Source organism: Schistocerca piceifrons, chromosome 2 (genome assembly GCF_021461385.2).
Source record: "Schistocerca piceifrons isolate TAMUIC-IGC-003096 chromosome 2, iqSchPice1.1, whole genome shotgun sequence".
Lineage (NCBI taxonomy): Eukaryota > Metazoa > Arthropoda > Insecta > Orthoptera > Acrididae > Schistocerca > Schistocerca piceifrons.
The window spans coordinates 374,932,081-374,948,670 of record NC_060139.1 but is presented as its reverse complement, the minus strand read 5'-3'; the positions used below and the strand labels follow the sequence as shown (position 1 = coordinate 374,948,670).

At 43.6% G+C, this 16,590-nt stretch overlaps 1 pseudogene; it reads left to right on the top strand.

The window, feature by feature from the left end:
* Window positions 1-16,590, top strand: part of LOC124775409 — a 362,017-nt pseudogene that overhangs the window by 304,887 nt on the left and 40,540 nt on the right.

The window sequence follows — 16,590 nt, the reverse complement described above, 5'->3', positions numbered from 1 at the left end:
TTGAGTGCAGGGCTGCATGTTCAGGCTCATTTGAAAGTGTTGTGTTAACAATTATGACAGGAAAAATATTAGCTGCTAATGATTGGAGGGCAACAGAAAATTAGTGTCTGGGAGGTGCAGAGATCAACTTTCTATCAGATGTGTGTATTACACTTCACAAAATGGACATTGTTGAGATTCAAGAAATGTTCAAAACAAGCCATTAACTAGCACCATGAACACCGAATGAATAATGGCATGCCACAGTAATCACAAAGGTTCACATCATCAAGACTGATAGTGCTCAATATTCCGGTAGGTATCCACTCTTAAAGAAGGCATGTAGAATCACATAATCACATTGGTGTAATGGGGTGATGAGAACTAATGGAACGTGATGATATGCAACTGGATGTGAAACAGTTTGTGATAGAGCTTATCGTGAAGCTGGCTATCCTTTAAATCATAACTGAAGGTAGTGAGATAATATGTTTATAGAGATGGGAAAAAATATCCAGAGGCTGAATTTGGTAAGTGATCCAGGTGGTATGAATTGAAATGTCACACACTTTACAGGAGGGATAGTTTGCTGTAAAGGAGTATGATTTTCATATGCAGACCAGTAATCAAGGAAAAGCAAGTTATTTTGACCAGCTATGGCCAAAAATAGTGCTCATATCATGGATGTAATACTCTTATGCCCATTTTCCCACCCTTGCTTGCTGTGACATAAATATTCCCTACTACCCTTGCAAGATCACACACACAAGAAAGAATTGTAGGGGCCAGAGCTCCTCCAACTTCTTGCAGCACATTAAATAACTTTCCTGCCAATCTACCACCCATATTTACAGTTGGCATAACTATACAAATGTGTCAAGGCACTGATGTTAGCTGTCCTTGATACAACTCTCTTGGCGTCCCTAATTTTCCCAGTTTGCTCTGCATTGTCAAGTTGACGTTTCATTTGAAATTTTGTTATTTTATGTCCAACAATTCTGTAGCACTGTTTGACGTTATGCAACTACCCACTGTTTCCCTTGAAATCAGTGTAATCTGTATCATATGCAATTTGATGTGCATAACATAGTAGGTCACTATCGTGCACATCCTTTAAATTGTATTGAGCATTCTTGAAATGCACAAACACAAGTTTTTGTAACAAGTGCACCTTGTCCTCCCTTGAATACACACAGTTGTATTGCTGTGGATTTATTCAAAACCTGTTTGTAATTGTTTTTTAACTGGATAATCTTCCATGTATGTAGCTATGTTTAGTACCTGCTCCTTAGACAACGATTTTCCTGAACTATGTTCCGTAGGAGACGTGACTTGTGGCTCCCAGTCCAACAAGGATGATGAATTACATGGCCTGACACCTGTTTCAGTATCACTTTCACTTGTTAAACATGTATTGTCATCATTGTACTCCCATGGACATTGTCCATGCAGTTGAGCATATGCGTTGCAGAAACACTAATATTTCATGTGACACGTCTTTCTCACTTCGCAAAATTCCAACTTCGGCAACTGTTATTGTAGATATAATGCAATGTTCTCTGTGTTTATCTTTGCCACTGATCTGCTTTGTGTCAACACCACTAGCACTGTAACGCCGTTGTGAGTTACCAATCAAGTAAGTAGTTCAAGCACGCTCCATAGCCTCATGCTGTGCTCACCATTGGATACCTCCATTCTTGTCCCCTGTTGCCATTAGCAGCCAATATTATGGTTGTATGGTAGACAATATGTGGGGTGTCAAATGCTGTAAACATCATTGACCTTTTGCAACCTCCCACTCAAGGGGTTCCTTGTTAGTTAATCAGGTATGTGGCTTGCGTTGTCAGATATTTCTCTATTAACCAAAGACTGGTTTGATGAAGCTCTTCCAACCCGTTTTATCCTGTGCAAGTCTTTTTGTTTCTGTGTGATTACTGTACTGTACATTACAGTACTTATGTAGAAGAGCAACCAGTCTTCAGACTGAAAACAATAATAACAACCAAATAACAACATAGAGAACATCTATTTCTCTAAAACTGGTAGTTTTGCTACTTGATTCGGATTCAGTTTTGTTTTAATGGTTCTTCTTGAAATTATGTCCAGATATTCTGTAAGCCTTTAAAAAAAAAGTGACAATTGCTATGGTAAGTGGATGCTGAAGAAAAGATCCTAACTAAGCCCATCAATAAAATGACTGAACAAACTATGAAAACATTGTTTGTATATACCATAATTAATACATGAGAAAAATATGCTGGTGCTCACCTGATAATATTTATAACAGCATCTGTGTCCCACCAATCAGCATATCCATTTGTATCAAAACACAAGCCAGAGATCCTAAAAATAAGGCTACAACACATTCTGGGGGGAAAATGCTACTATTTGATAGAATAATTTTTAGAGGATGACATGATAATTTGAGCTAGGGTAATTTAGTGTTAGATTTTTAGATACTACTTTTTATTATTGTTATTATTATGATCTCTGCCTTTTGTGTATATAAAACAAAATTGTATTATTGTTATGATGTTGTATGTAAACATCAGCTTTCTGTGTTTACGTTAAATTTTACCAAACTTCTGACGTGTCTCCTGTACCTGAATCAAATGATTTTGATTATGTATTTTATGAGACCAATAAACCACAATTCACAAGCTCCATTAGAATTTAACCTCAAAATTACAGATGAGTCTCATAAATTATGTAACTGAAGAAAGGATGAATTATTTCTTCTCTTCTAGTTCCATGAACTACACTAGAGATAAAACAGTCAACACTACTAGTGGAAGTATCACAGAAAATCTGACAGGCCTCCATGGAATCCTACAGAGCCTGGACTATGATATAAGCAACGAATATGATGCATACTATGAAGATATTGAATACTTTAGTGAAGAGTAAGTCCTTTATAAAATTTTGTTCTTGTATTTAATTCAATTTAATGATGTTCTTTTTGGCACATTTTTTATTTTACATAATAATTAACTATACAGTACTATAGTGAAGCTTTCATATTTCTGTCATAATATATACAAATAAATACACAGATTCTACTCATACATTGCCACTGGTCTCTATCATTTTGCATACTTTCAGTTATGTTATGAGCATAATCTAGCTACTCACTTTTCCTCCATTCTTCCACACTGGCTTTCTTCATTACGCACTCATGCACAGAAGCTATTCTTCAAGCTAAATATTTTCATGCAATTGGTGGATGAAACCTATTTCAGGTCATTTAACTATTACAGCACAGAAGTTTCCCTCCATAAAATGTGAAGCTCTTTGTTGTACATTTGTAGTGACTGACATACAGAACATTAATATATAATATGTAACCTAGGAACATTATCCCTTAAGCTTCACTTTTCTTGAGCAGTCCTTCAAATGTCAGAAGAACATTAGTGTTTAATGTCCGACTGACAGAGAGATCATTGCAGACAGATCACCAGCTCAGATAGAACAAGGATGAGGAAGGAAATCAGCTGTGTCCTTTTCAAATAAATCATTTCTGCTTTCATCTAAATCAATTTAGGGAAACAACAGAATATGTACAACTAAATGATCAGATTATCATTTGAATCATACTCCTCCTAAATAAAATTCAAATGTCTGAACCACTAGTCCACATTGCTTGTTTTACCTGAAAGAAGCTCTTTTTTGCCTGACAGTATACACCTCTCACTGGAAGACACCATCACATTCTGTTTTTTGGATTATTATTATTATTATATCCCCCGCCCCCTTTTTTACGAATACTATCTCCAGATATTCAAAATTTGTCAACACAGTGAGCAGTTCCAACAAAATTGTAGGCAAATGTTATGGTGCTCTTTCTTAGATTGATACTTCTCCTATTTGTTTTCAGCTAATCTTCTGTCCTCTCTCTAGTAATTCCATGAGATGTGAATGGAAAATACAGATGTATCAGCACGTGCAACATCTTCCACGTCCAGTGAGGGCACCCTTGTCGGGAACACCACCAATGTGTTTCAGTTATGGATCTTAATATATATGTGCCCCCTTCTTCAGTATCAACCTCTACCTCTCTAGGGGATGAATTTATAAGAAACTAAACCCACATTACAACACTGAAGAACCGATAATACTCCCACGATGACAACTGCTGCCACTTCCAGATCAGAAAGTATTTCCCATACTATCTTGCAACATGTATATAGTGAATATGTGGGGATGAGGAATCCCTTCATAATGTTCTACAAACATGCACAAAAGAACCTAGTCCCACATGCAGTCTATAAGCACATCTAATGTGTCATATACACCCAGCTCCTATACCAACCACATCTGTTAAAAAGCATCTCCAGACTGCGCAAGCTGAACAATGGCTTATGTCAACACTCAGAAACCCTTTCATCAAGCTCTGAAGTGAGTAATATCCTTCCTAAAATGGTCTCTATCACTCCCAAAAGATATACCACCACCCAGACAACTTGTAAGAATCCTAGTACATCGTTCTCTCACTCTCGCTCCCGCTAATTGTCACTTCACTTGGCCCATATCTTTGTGGATGGCCATGGTACAAAACATACATGATGTTTTCATCCATTATCTTCTATTTGCTCCTGTGACTAGTACATGCTGACCTACACTATCAAAAGGAAAGTTCCTTCATGAAAACTATTAACTTATGAGACAGAATTTCTGACCAGCATTTACTACCAGAGACAAAATATTTAGTACTGCCAAAAGACACATGGCAAGGAGATAGCACATGACACTATCCTAACTTTCTTTCCCTTTCCCAAGGAGATAGGTTGAGAACAGTTAAAAAGGGTGGACAGGTCACTCAGACTCCAGGATGAGAGGTCTCAACTCTGGCAATGGTAGTGTCATGTAGTTTTCCTTTTATGTGTCTTTAGGCACCCCTTTATCCCCCCCCCCACCCCCCTACCCCCCCCCCCCCCCTGTTCTTACAACAAAAATAAATTAAATTAAAATACTCTTCTAAAATAAAACATATTTACTCTGTAGTTTCAAATATCTTTTAGATAAAGGTGATAAAAGAGAATTTGTTACGACACTATTCTCTGAACTGAATTTACTGGAGAGATTTCTTCCTTTATTATACCTCATGTCCACATTTGTGGATTCTTTTTGTTACTGAGATGGTGCATTTCAGTTCATCTGTTATTTTGTCTTCAATCTGTTAATGTCATTATTGAAACAGTAACAGGCAGCTTCAATTTTTATAATCTGTATTATTTATTTATTTATTTTCACGTTTTGTGTTTTATAATGATACACTCTCTCTTATCAATAGCCATTACATCTTGTAAATCAAACTTCAGCCTTCTTAACACTTTACACCTACAATCACTTCAAAAAAGAAATCAAAATGTGTCACCAAGTGGCAAACAGACTACTGACATTAAAACCAGAAACATTTCATATTCTGACTGCTTTCAGCACCATTATTTTCATCTGCTGACAGATAGTGGAACTATCATTTTTTTCAGCACACTCTGTGAGCACCCTGATTAGTGAAGATACCTACCACGTTTTGGTGTCCTGCAGTGCGTACAGCTTGCACTTCAGTACTCAGAACACTGTCGGCTTAATTGTAACCACCCATTACACTGTTTCTTTTTTTCCTCACTAGAGTCCAGCATCTACATCTACATCTACATCCATACTCCGCAAGCCACCTGACGGTGTGTGGCAGAGGGTACCTTGAGTACCTCTATCGGTTCTCCCTTCTATTCCAGTCTCGTATTGTTTGTGGAAAGAAGGATTGTCGGTATGCTTCTGTGTGGGCTCCAATCTCTCTGATTTTATCCTCATGGTCTCTTCGCGAGATATACGTAGGAGGGAGCAATATACTGCTTGACTCTTCGGTGAAGGTATGTTCTCGAAACTTCAACAAAAGCCCGTACTGAGCTACTGAGCGTCTCTCCTGCAGAGTCTTCCACTGGAGTTTATCTATCATCTCTGTAATGCTTTCGCGATTACTAAATGATCCTGTAACGAAGCGCGCTGATCTCCGTTGGATCTTCTCTATCTCTTCTATCAACCCTATCTGGTATGGATCCCACACTGCTGAGCAGTATTCAAGCAATGGGCGAACAAGCGTACTGTAAACTACTTCATTTGTTTTTGGATTGCATTTCGTTAGGATTCTTCCACTGAATCTCAATCTGGCATCTGCTTTACCAATGATCAACTTTATATGATCATTCCATTTTAAATCACTCCTAATGCGTACTCCCAGATAATTTATGGAATTAACTGTTTCCAGTTGCTGACCTGCTATATTGTAGCTAAATGATAAGGGATCTATCTTTCTATGTATTCACAGCACATTACACTTGTCTACATTGAGATTCAATTGCCATTCCCTGCGCCACGCGTCAATTCGCTGCAAATCCTCCTGCATTTCAGAACAATTTTCCAATGTTACAACCTCTCGATATACCACAGCATCATCCGCAAAAAGCCTCAGTGAACTTCCGAAGTCGTCCACAAGGTCATTTATGTATATTGTGAATAGCAACGGTCCTACGACACTCCCCTGCGGCACACCTGAAATCACTCTTACTTCGGAAGACTTCTCTCCATTGAGAATGACATGCTGCATTCCGTTATCTAGGAACTCTTCAATCCAATCACACAATTGGTCTGATAGTCCATATGCTCTTACTTTGTTCATTAAACGACTGTGGGGAACTGTATCGAACGCCTTGCAGAAGTCAAGAAACACAGCATCTACCTGTTAACCCATGTCTATGGCCCTCTGAGTCTTGTGTACGAATAGCGCGAGCTGGGTTTCACACAACCATCTTTTTCGAAACCCATGCTGATTCCTACAGAGTAGATTTCTAGTCTCCAGAAAAGTCATTATACTCGAACATAATATGTGTTCCAAAATTCTACAACTGATCGACATTAGAGATATAGGTCTATAGTTCTGCACATCTGTTCGACGTCCCTTCTTGAAAACGGGGATGACCTGTGCCCTTTTCCAATCCTTTGGAACGCTATGCTCATCTAGAGACCTACGGTACACCGCTGCAAGAAGGGGCATATTGGCCATTACCTCTCATTCAGTTACTAATTGAGATACAAGGTTTTCAACATAATAATCCAACAAAAATAATTTTGTTTTATTTTTCAGATATGAGTTTTTCTTTTTGAGCCAACATAATGTAGATAACTTGCTACAGCTGCTGAAAACACTCTGAGACAAAATAAAGAAACATGCACTACAAAGGAATTATCCATTTGTGACAGAAATCAATAGATGTGATGTACATGTACAGACAAACAACTGTTTACAGTTTCAAAAAACTTGGATGATTTATTCAAGAGAAAGAGCTTCACTAATTGAGCAAGTCAGTAATGTGTTAGTCCATCTCTGGCCCTTACGCGAACGGTTATTCGGTTTGACATTGGCTGATACTGTGTGTGTGTGTGTGTGTGTGTGTGTGTGTGTGTGTGTGTGTGTGTTTGTGTGTGTGTAGACCTGTCTGGCCAAGATTTGGTTTGGCAAACACAGAGAAAAAGCTGTCGAAACTCTCGCTGTGTGCAGGTGGGCTTTATTTTGCTGAAATGTAAGCCCAGGATGGTTTGCCATGAAGAGGAACAAAATTGGGTGTAGAATATTATCAGCATGCCACTGTGCTGTAAGGATATTGCGGATGATGTCCAAAGGTATCCTGCTATGGAAATAAATGGCACCCCAGACCATCACTCCAGGTTGTCAGGTAACACACAGGTGAGTAACCCACTACTGTCCAGGGTATCTCTAGATATGTCTTCATTGGTCATTGTGGCTCAGTGTAATGCAGGACTCATCAATGAAGACAGCTCTGCACCAGCCAAGGAGATTTCAGGATGAAAATGTGTCTGGAAATGAGCTTTTGGCATCATTGCCCGCGAGGCCCCTTATAGGGCAGGTCCGGCCACCTTGGTACAGGTCTTACTGCATTCGACACCACATTGGCCAACCTGTGCACCAGATGGGGATGAAATGGTGATGAAGACAACATAACACCCAGTCCCTGAGCAGAGAAAATCCCTGACGCAGCCAGGAATCGTACTCGGGCAGGATGACAGTCCGTCATGCTGACCATTCAGCTATCGGGGCAGACACACTGTCGCCCATGATACAGCCTGACATCCAGGAGTGGTGGTCTGGAGTGCCATTTGTTTTCATAGGTGGATCACTTTAGTTGCCATCATTGGCACCATTATAGCACAGCAGTATGCTGACAGTATTCTATGCCATGTTTTGTTGCCCTTTGTGGCAAGCCATCATGGGTATACATTTCAACAGGATAATGCCCACCCACATCCCATAAGATTTTTTACTGATTTTCTTTGTGCTTCCCAAACCCTTCCTGGGTCAGCAAGGTTGCCAGATCTCTTCCCAATTGAGGCCATGTGGGGTATTATGGGCAGGCCCTCCGACCAGCTCAGGATTTTAATGATCTAACACACCAGTTGGACAGAATGTGGCATGATATCCCACAGGAGGGCATCCAATGGCTTTATCAGTCATCGTCAAGGTGAATAACTGCTTGCATAAGGGCTAGGGGTGGACCAACACATTATTGACTTGCTCAATTTGTGAAGCTCTATCTCTTGAATAACCAATTTTTCTGAAATTGTAATCAATAGTTTGTCTGTATACGTACATCACATCTACTGATTTCTGTTCCTTTCAGATGATTCCTTCATGCTGTATCTTCCCACTCCCACTCCTCCTCCCCAGCCCGGTGTGTCTGAAGAAAAGCGTTTTTGTAGACGTCAGCTGTACACATTCACCTTTCCACTTTATTGGTTTCAGTTATTGTAACAAGAAAAGCTGTACATCAGCTAGATAAAAAATGCACACTGCTCATAAATGACTCAACAATGTACCAAATGCAATGATGTCCACAGTCGTACACAAAAAAGCCATAATTGGCTAATGTCATAAATCACACAAGTAGGTTAAACTCCAATACATAACAGGTTGCATAATGACTGCTGACAATTAAGAGGTCATTAACTGTCAGCAGTCTTAATGGAACTTGTTATACATTGGAATTTAAGCTACTTGTGTGATTTATGACATTAGCCACTATGGCTAGTTTACATACTACTGTGGAATATTGTTGTATTTTATATACTGCTAAGCCGTTTATGAATAATATGCATCTTAGATTCATCTCATGTACTGCTTTTCTTCCAGTGGTAATCGTCATAATAACCAAAACTGATAAAGAATTAAGTTGAATGTGTATGGTTGATGGCTATAATAAGCTTTCCTTCGAACATTCTTTAAGGTTACATCCTTTTTTTAAAGACATTAGCCTTTGAACTAGTTTGATGTGGCGTACCATGAATTCCTTTCTTGTGCCAACACTCTCATCTCAAAGGAACACTTGCAGCCTACATCCACTTATCCATATTCTGTACTCATAATGTCCATCTCATCCAACAGATGCTATAATTCTTCTTCACTCTCGCTGAGGATAGCAATGCCATCATCAAATTTATCATTGACATACTTTCACCCAAAATTTTTAATCCTACTCTTGGGCCTCTCCTCCCTTTCCTACATTGATTTTTGGTATGTAGATTGAACACTAAGGGTGAAAGACTGCATCTGTATTTTACAGTTTTCCTACTCAAAGCACTTCATCCTTGATCTTCCATTCTTTTTGTTCCCTCTTTATTTTTATTCATGTTGCATATTACTCATCTTTCCCAGTAGATGATTCCTATTTTTCTCAGAATTTTGTACATCTGGTATCATTTTACACTGTTAAATGCTTTTTCTAGTTTGACAGATCCTATGAGCATGTCTTGATTTTCCTTTAAGTCACACTTCCATTGCTGCGGTTGTTGTGGTCTTCAGCCAGAAGACTAGTTTGATGCAGCTCTCCATGCTACACTGTTCTGTGAAAGCCTCTTCATCTCCAAATAACTACTGCAACCTACATCCCGAATCTCCTTACTGTATTCAACTCTTTGTCTCCCTCTGTGATTCTTACCCCACACACTTCCCTCCAATACTAAATTGGTCATCCCTTGATGTCTCAGAATGTATCCTATCAGCCACTCCCTTCTTTTAGTCAGATTGTGCCACAAGTTTCTTTTTTCCCCAATTCTATTTAGTCCCTCCTCGTTAGTTACATGATCTACCCATATAATCTTCAGCAATCCTCTGTAGCACCATATTTCACAAGTTTCTATTCTATCCTTGTCTAAATTGTTTATTGTTTTTGTTTCACTACCATATATGGCTACACTCCATACAAATGCTTTCAGAAAAAATTCATAATACTTAAATGTATACCTGGTGTTAACCAAGTTAACTGCTTCAGAAAAACTTTTCTTGCCATTGCCACTATACATTATTCTCTGTACTATGGCCATCATCAGCTATTTTGCTGGTCAAATAACAAAACTTGTCTACCACTTCAAGTGTCTCATTTCCTAATCTAATGCCCTCAGTCCAAACTAATTTAATTTGACTGCATTCCATTATTCTTGTTTTGCTTTTGTTGATGTTCACCTTTTTCGTCTTTGAAGAATGTGTCCATTCTACTGAACTTCTCTTTCAAGTCCTTTGTTGCCTCTAACAGAATTACAATGTCATTGGCAAATCACAAAGTTTTTATTTCTTCTTCCTGAACTTTAATTCCTGCTGCAATTTTGTAGTAACACGATTCACGTTTCCGTCGCACTTCACCTAGTGTAGACCAGGAACTGTCTGCTAGACCTGCCCGATGTGAACTGACTGGGCCCGGCCCGTGCTGCCGGAGTTGTTGTTGTTGTCGTTATGCCGGCAGAGGTCGCGTCCGAATTCTCGCGTGCCCTCTGGTGGACGGGACTCTACTTGCAGCAACTACCGTCCGTGACGCGCTGTGCCAATGTGCGCCTCCCGCGATCTTTCTGGTGGCTACAGCACTCCTCCTCCTTGGGGGTGCAGCCACTGTGATCCACTGCGTCGGAAGGTGGAGCATCGGGCCGGAGCGATGACCTCCACATCCATTGGATGGCCGGAGTCGAGGGGATCTACCAACCCTCGAGCCAGAACCTTCGAATACGGCTGGAAGTGATCCACACGAAGAGGCCCCCGTCGTCCCACAACCGGAGCCCGGGACAGAACGGGCGACAAGCTGTCGAACGCCGGATCCTGTTCCACCTCGGGAGGGTCAAGACCCAGTGGCGGGGACAAAGGGGAAGGGACGACCCCAGGTGAACCAGCCTCCTGAGAAACCGGGCCTGCTGGGGGGCCGGCTCTCGCTGTGGCATCTCAAATGGTGGTGATGCCGGTGCTGGAGGTACTGGAGGCTGCCAAGGCTGAGAACCATCGCAGTGCGGCAGAGTCACAGCGGGGAGAGGAGGTAATGTCCACTGTGAAACCAACACAGGTGCTGGCAATGGGGAAGCCGGTGTCCGAGAGGTCGGAGGGTGGGTGCCCGAACGTGGACGTAGCTGATTTTGGTGACGACGTACCACCCGGTCCCCCGCCTGCAAGGTATAGAGCCAACGGCCATGTCGGCGCAGGACCACCGCCGGTATCCAACGTGGATTGCGACCAAACCCACGGGCCCAGACTGACGTACTCAGTGGAAAGCCAGGCACTCCGTTTTGTGAAGACTGGCGAGGACCAGGCTGGAGGAGGTGCAGCAGAGTCCGAGGTTGACGCCCATGGAGGAGATCTGCGGGGCTGCGTTCTCCCATTGGTGTGGTCCGGTATGCCGTCGAGAAAAACGTCAATGCTTCCTCCGCAGTAAATTCGTGCACATACTTTTTCATCTGCGTCTTAAATGTGCGCACCATGTGCTTGGCTTCCCCATTCGATTGTGGATGGAAGGGGGGAGAGCAAACGTGCCGAATACCGAAGCGCCTACAAAAATCCTGGAAGGTCTACGAAATAAATTGCGGTCCATTGTCCGAGACCAGGGTGATTGGCAGACCTTCCACAGAAAAGATTTTTGCTAGTGCCTGGATTGCAACTTCTGAAGTGGTTGAGGAGCAGCGAACCACATATGGGAATCGGGAATAAGCATCAATGTCAATGAGCCAAAAGCCATTGAGAAACGGGCCTGCAAAATCGATGTGAACACGTTCCCACGCTTGGGTTGCCGGCGGCCATGAACAGAACGCTGCCCTGGGAGATGCTTGTTGGCTCGCACACTGGGAACCGGCAGCCACCAAGTGCTCAATTTCTCTGTCAATACCGGGCCAGTACACATGTCTGCGAGCCAAGGTTTTAGTACGGGAAACACCCCAGTGCCCCGCATGTAATAACGTGAGGACCTCCCTTCGTAAACCTGCAGGAACAACCACGCGAGGAACTGTATCATCGGTAGCCAGAAGGAGAACTCCTTCCAAGACCGAGAGGCGGTCTCGTAGAAGAAAATAATTATGAAGAGGGTCCGAGGCCCGGCCCGGAGAGCGGGAAGACCACCCCTGCTGAATGAGGTGAACTACTTGCCGGAGAACCAGGTCAGCCGCCATTTCCCTGGCGACTCGAGAACTAGTGATCGGAAAGCCATCAACCGCTTGGCGGGATGCCACATCCAAATGAAAACACATAACCTCCTCTCGATCGAACATAGGATCCGGGCCCACCAGAAGACGGGAAAGAGCGTCGGCGTTGGCATGCTGTCCTGTAGGGCGAAAATGAATGTCAGAATGGTACTTAGAGAGGAACAAGGCCCAGCGCTGTAGTCTGTGGGCCACCCTATCCGGAATCTGAGAGGCAGGGCCAAATAACGATATTAACGGCTTATGGTCAGTGATTAACTGAAACTTCGTGCCATACAAGAAAGGGTGAAACTTGGTAACAGCGCAAACAATGGCCAAAGCCTCCTTTCTCACCTGTGAGTAATGGGCCTGCATGGGACTAAGCCTTTTAGACGCAAACGCCAGTGGTTGCTCGGAACCATCTGCGTTGCGATGGGCCAGGACCGCCCCCACCCCATACTGCGAAGCGTCTGTAGCCAGGACCAACGGCTTATGGGGATCAAAAGTAGCCAAACAAGGGGCTGACGTGAGGAGGCCCTTCAACGAGGTGAACGCTCGCTCGCAAGCAGGCGACCAATCAAAAGGAACACCCTTGTGCAGAAGGCAGTACAGGGGGTGGGCTTTAGTAGAACCCCTGGGAATGAACCGGTGGTAATAGGCTATCTTGCCTAAAAAAGCTTGTAACTCTTTCAGCAAAGCAGGCCGAGGAAGGTTGACAATACCTTGGACCAAACTTCCTAGTGGCTGGATGCCGTGCCGAGATATGGTGTAGCCCACATACTCAATGGACAGTTGGAAGAAGGTTGACTTATGCAGGTTGCAATGCAAGCCCACAGACCTGAATTTGAGAAAGAGGGTGTGAAGGTTGTGCAAGTGTTCCTTCGTGCTGCGGCCTGTGACAATTATGTCATCCAGGTAATTAATACAATGAGGGATTGTCGACGTGACACGCTCAAGATAATGCTGGAATATGGCCAGGGCACTGGATATTCCAAAGGCCAACCGCTGGTATTGGTAAAGGCCAAACGGAGTGTTGACGACCGCCAGGCGTTTGGAGTCCTCATCAAGTGGTATCTGATGATAAGCCTCCGACAGATTGATTTTCGAAAAATATTGGCCTCCCGCCACGGCGGAGAACAACTCATCAGCACGAGGCAAAGGATAGGTGTCCACCACCAACTGTGAATTAATGGTGGCCTTGAAATCGCCACAAAGACGTAATTTTCCTGAGGGCTTCCTTACAATAACGAGGGGCGAAGCCCACTCACTGGAAGAAATGGGAAGAACGACCCCTAGGGCTGTCAGCCGGTCTAGCTCTTCCTTGACTTGAGGGCAGAGAGCCAAGGGGATCTGCCTTGTGCGTAGGAAACGCGGGCGAGCCGACGCCTTCAACGTTAAGTGAGCTTCAAAATCTGAAACACGCCCCAGGCCCTCCTCAAAAATATCTGGAAAGTCTGAGATCAAAGATTCCAATGATTCATAGGGAACGTCTTCGGAGACCAACTGTATGGTGCCAGTGATAGAAAAACCGAAAGCTTGAAAGGCATCCAGGCGAAAAAGGTTAGCAGAGCTCGCATCACTGACAACAATAAAAGTAATAGGCCGAGTGACTGATTTGTAAGTCACGTCGGTAGTGAATTGACCCAACAGGGGAATGAACTGTTTATCATAACCGCGCAGACGCCGGTAAACTGGCGCCAATGGGGGCGATCCAAGGTCGGAATAAGTTTGTGCATTCAACAATGAAACTGCCGCGCCCGTATCTACTTGCAGTTGTAACCGGCGCGACTGAACCGACACCTCGATAAAGAGTTTGCGTGCCGATGCATCGGGAGCCTGGCCCGATGAAACTTCCTGAATGTCAACGTCCATGACCGCTGTACCTGCTTCCTTCGATTCTTTTGAGGCTGAGCGGCAAACTTTAGCAATGTGACCTTTTTTATTACATTTGCAACAAACGGCCCAATGCTGGGGGCACTCTGACTGATCATGATGTATATAGCACGACGCACAGGATGGCAACAGGGGCCAGCGGCCGGAATTTTGTTTACGCGCCGTGCGGGAGCGGCCGTAACGGCCGGACTGTACCGCTCGCACGTTGTCGACCCCGGACACAGTGGACGCAGCCGCGCTGCCCTGAACCTCCGCAACGTCGCACCACGCTTCCAGCTGTTGACCTGCTGCGTGAGAGACTTCATACGATTGGGCAATGGACAGGACTTCCTCGAGGGAAGGGTCTCCTAACTGCAGGGCCCGTTGCCGGACCTCCCTATCAGGGGCCGAATGAACAATGACGTCGCGTACCATAACGTGGGCATACGACTCTCGCGACTGACAAAATGACACTTGCGACTAAGACCGTGCAGGGTAGCTGCCCACGCCCGGTAAGACTGATGGGGCTGTTTCTTGCATTGATGGAACTCGACCCTAGCCGCCACAACATGCGTGCGGCGGCGATAATATGAAGACAGCAAGGAATACAATACGTCAAAAGACAAGGACGAGGGTTCCTGCAACGGCGCTAGCTGCCGCAAAACGTGATACAGTGAGGGAGATATCCAAGACAAGAAGAGAGCACGACATACCTCTGCATCGGCAACATGAAACGCCTGGAAATGCTGCCGAAGGCGATGTTCATATGCGTCCCAATCCTCCGCCGTCTCGTCATACGGGGGAAAGGGAGAAGGGAACTGCGCCGGAGCAGACGGCGTGGAGAGCAACGCCGGAAGCACTTGTTTCATGGTGGCCATGAGCTCCGTCTGCTGCGCAACCAAAACCCGCACCAAATCCTCCATGCCGTGGAGAAGCTGCGAAACCGGAACAACGACGCAACACGCGAAAGAACGACCCTACTCGTCGCCAATTGTGTAGTAACACGATTCACGTTTCCTTCGCACTTCACCTAGTGTAGACCGGGAACTGTCTGCTAGACCTGCCCGATGTGCACTGACTGGGCCCGGCCCGTGCTGCTGGAGTTGTTGTTGTTGTTATGCCGGCAGAGGTCGCGTCCGAATTCTCGCGTGCCCTCTGGTGGACGGGACTCTACTTGCAGCAACTACCGTCCGTGACGAGCTGTGCCAATGTGCGCCTCCCGCGATCTTTCTGGTGGCTACAAATTTTTTCTTCAGTTTCCTTTTCTGCTTGCTCAGTGCACAGATTCAATGACGTTGGATATAGGCTACAACCCAGTCTCACTTCCTTCTCAACCACTGCTTCCCTTTCATGCCCCTCAACTCTTATGACTGCCATCTGGTTCTTGTACAAGTTGTAAATAGTCTTTCGCTCTCTGCTATCTCCAGAATTTCAAAGAAAGTATTCCAGTCAACACTGTCAAAAGCTTTCTCTAAGTCTACAATTCCTATAATCATAGATTTGCCTTTCCTAACCTACCTTCTAAGGTAAGTTATAGAGTCAGCATTGCTGTGTACGTTCCTATATTTCTCTGAATCCAAACTGATCTTCCCCAAGGTTGGCTTCTACCAGTATGTAAAGAATTTGTGTTAGCATTTTGCAACGGTGACTTATTAAACCCATAGTTCAGTAATTGTCACGCCTGTCACCACCTGCTTACTTTGAAATGGGAATTATTACATGCTCATATACCTTGAACATCAGATTGAAGAGTTTTGTCACGACTGGTTCTCGCAAGGCTACCACAGTGGCTCTCATGAAATGTTGTCTACTCCCAGCATCCCCCCCCCCCAAGAGTTAGACCTTCATTTCACTGTTGTGTCAAATTGTTATTGCAGTATCATATCCCTCATCTCATCTTCATCTACATCCTCTTCTATTTTTATGATACTTGTTTCACATTCACCCTTGTATAGACCCTCTATATATTCCTTCCACCTTTCAGCTTTCTTATTTTGCTGAGGACTTGTTTTCCATCAGAGCTCTTGATGTTCATACAGCTGCTTCTTTTTTCCCCAAAGGCTGCTTTAATTTTCCTGTAGGCAGTATCTATGTTTCCTCTAATGAAATATGCTTCTAAATCCTGTAGCCACTCCTTTTCAGCCATGTTGCACTTCATTTTTTAGACATTTGTATTCCCTTTCACCTGCTTCCTTTGCTGGATTTTTGTATTTTCTCTTTCCATCAATTAAATTCAAGATCTCC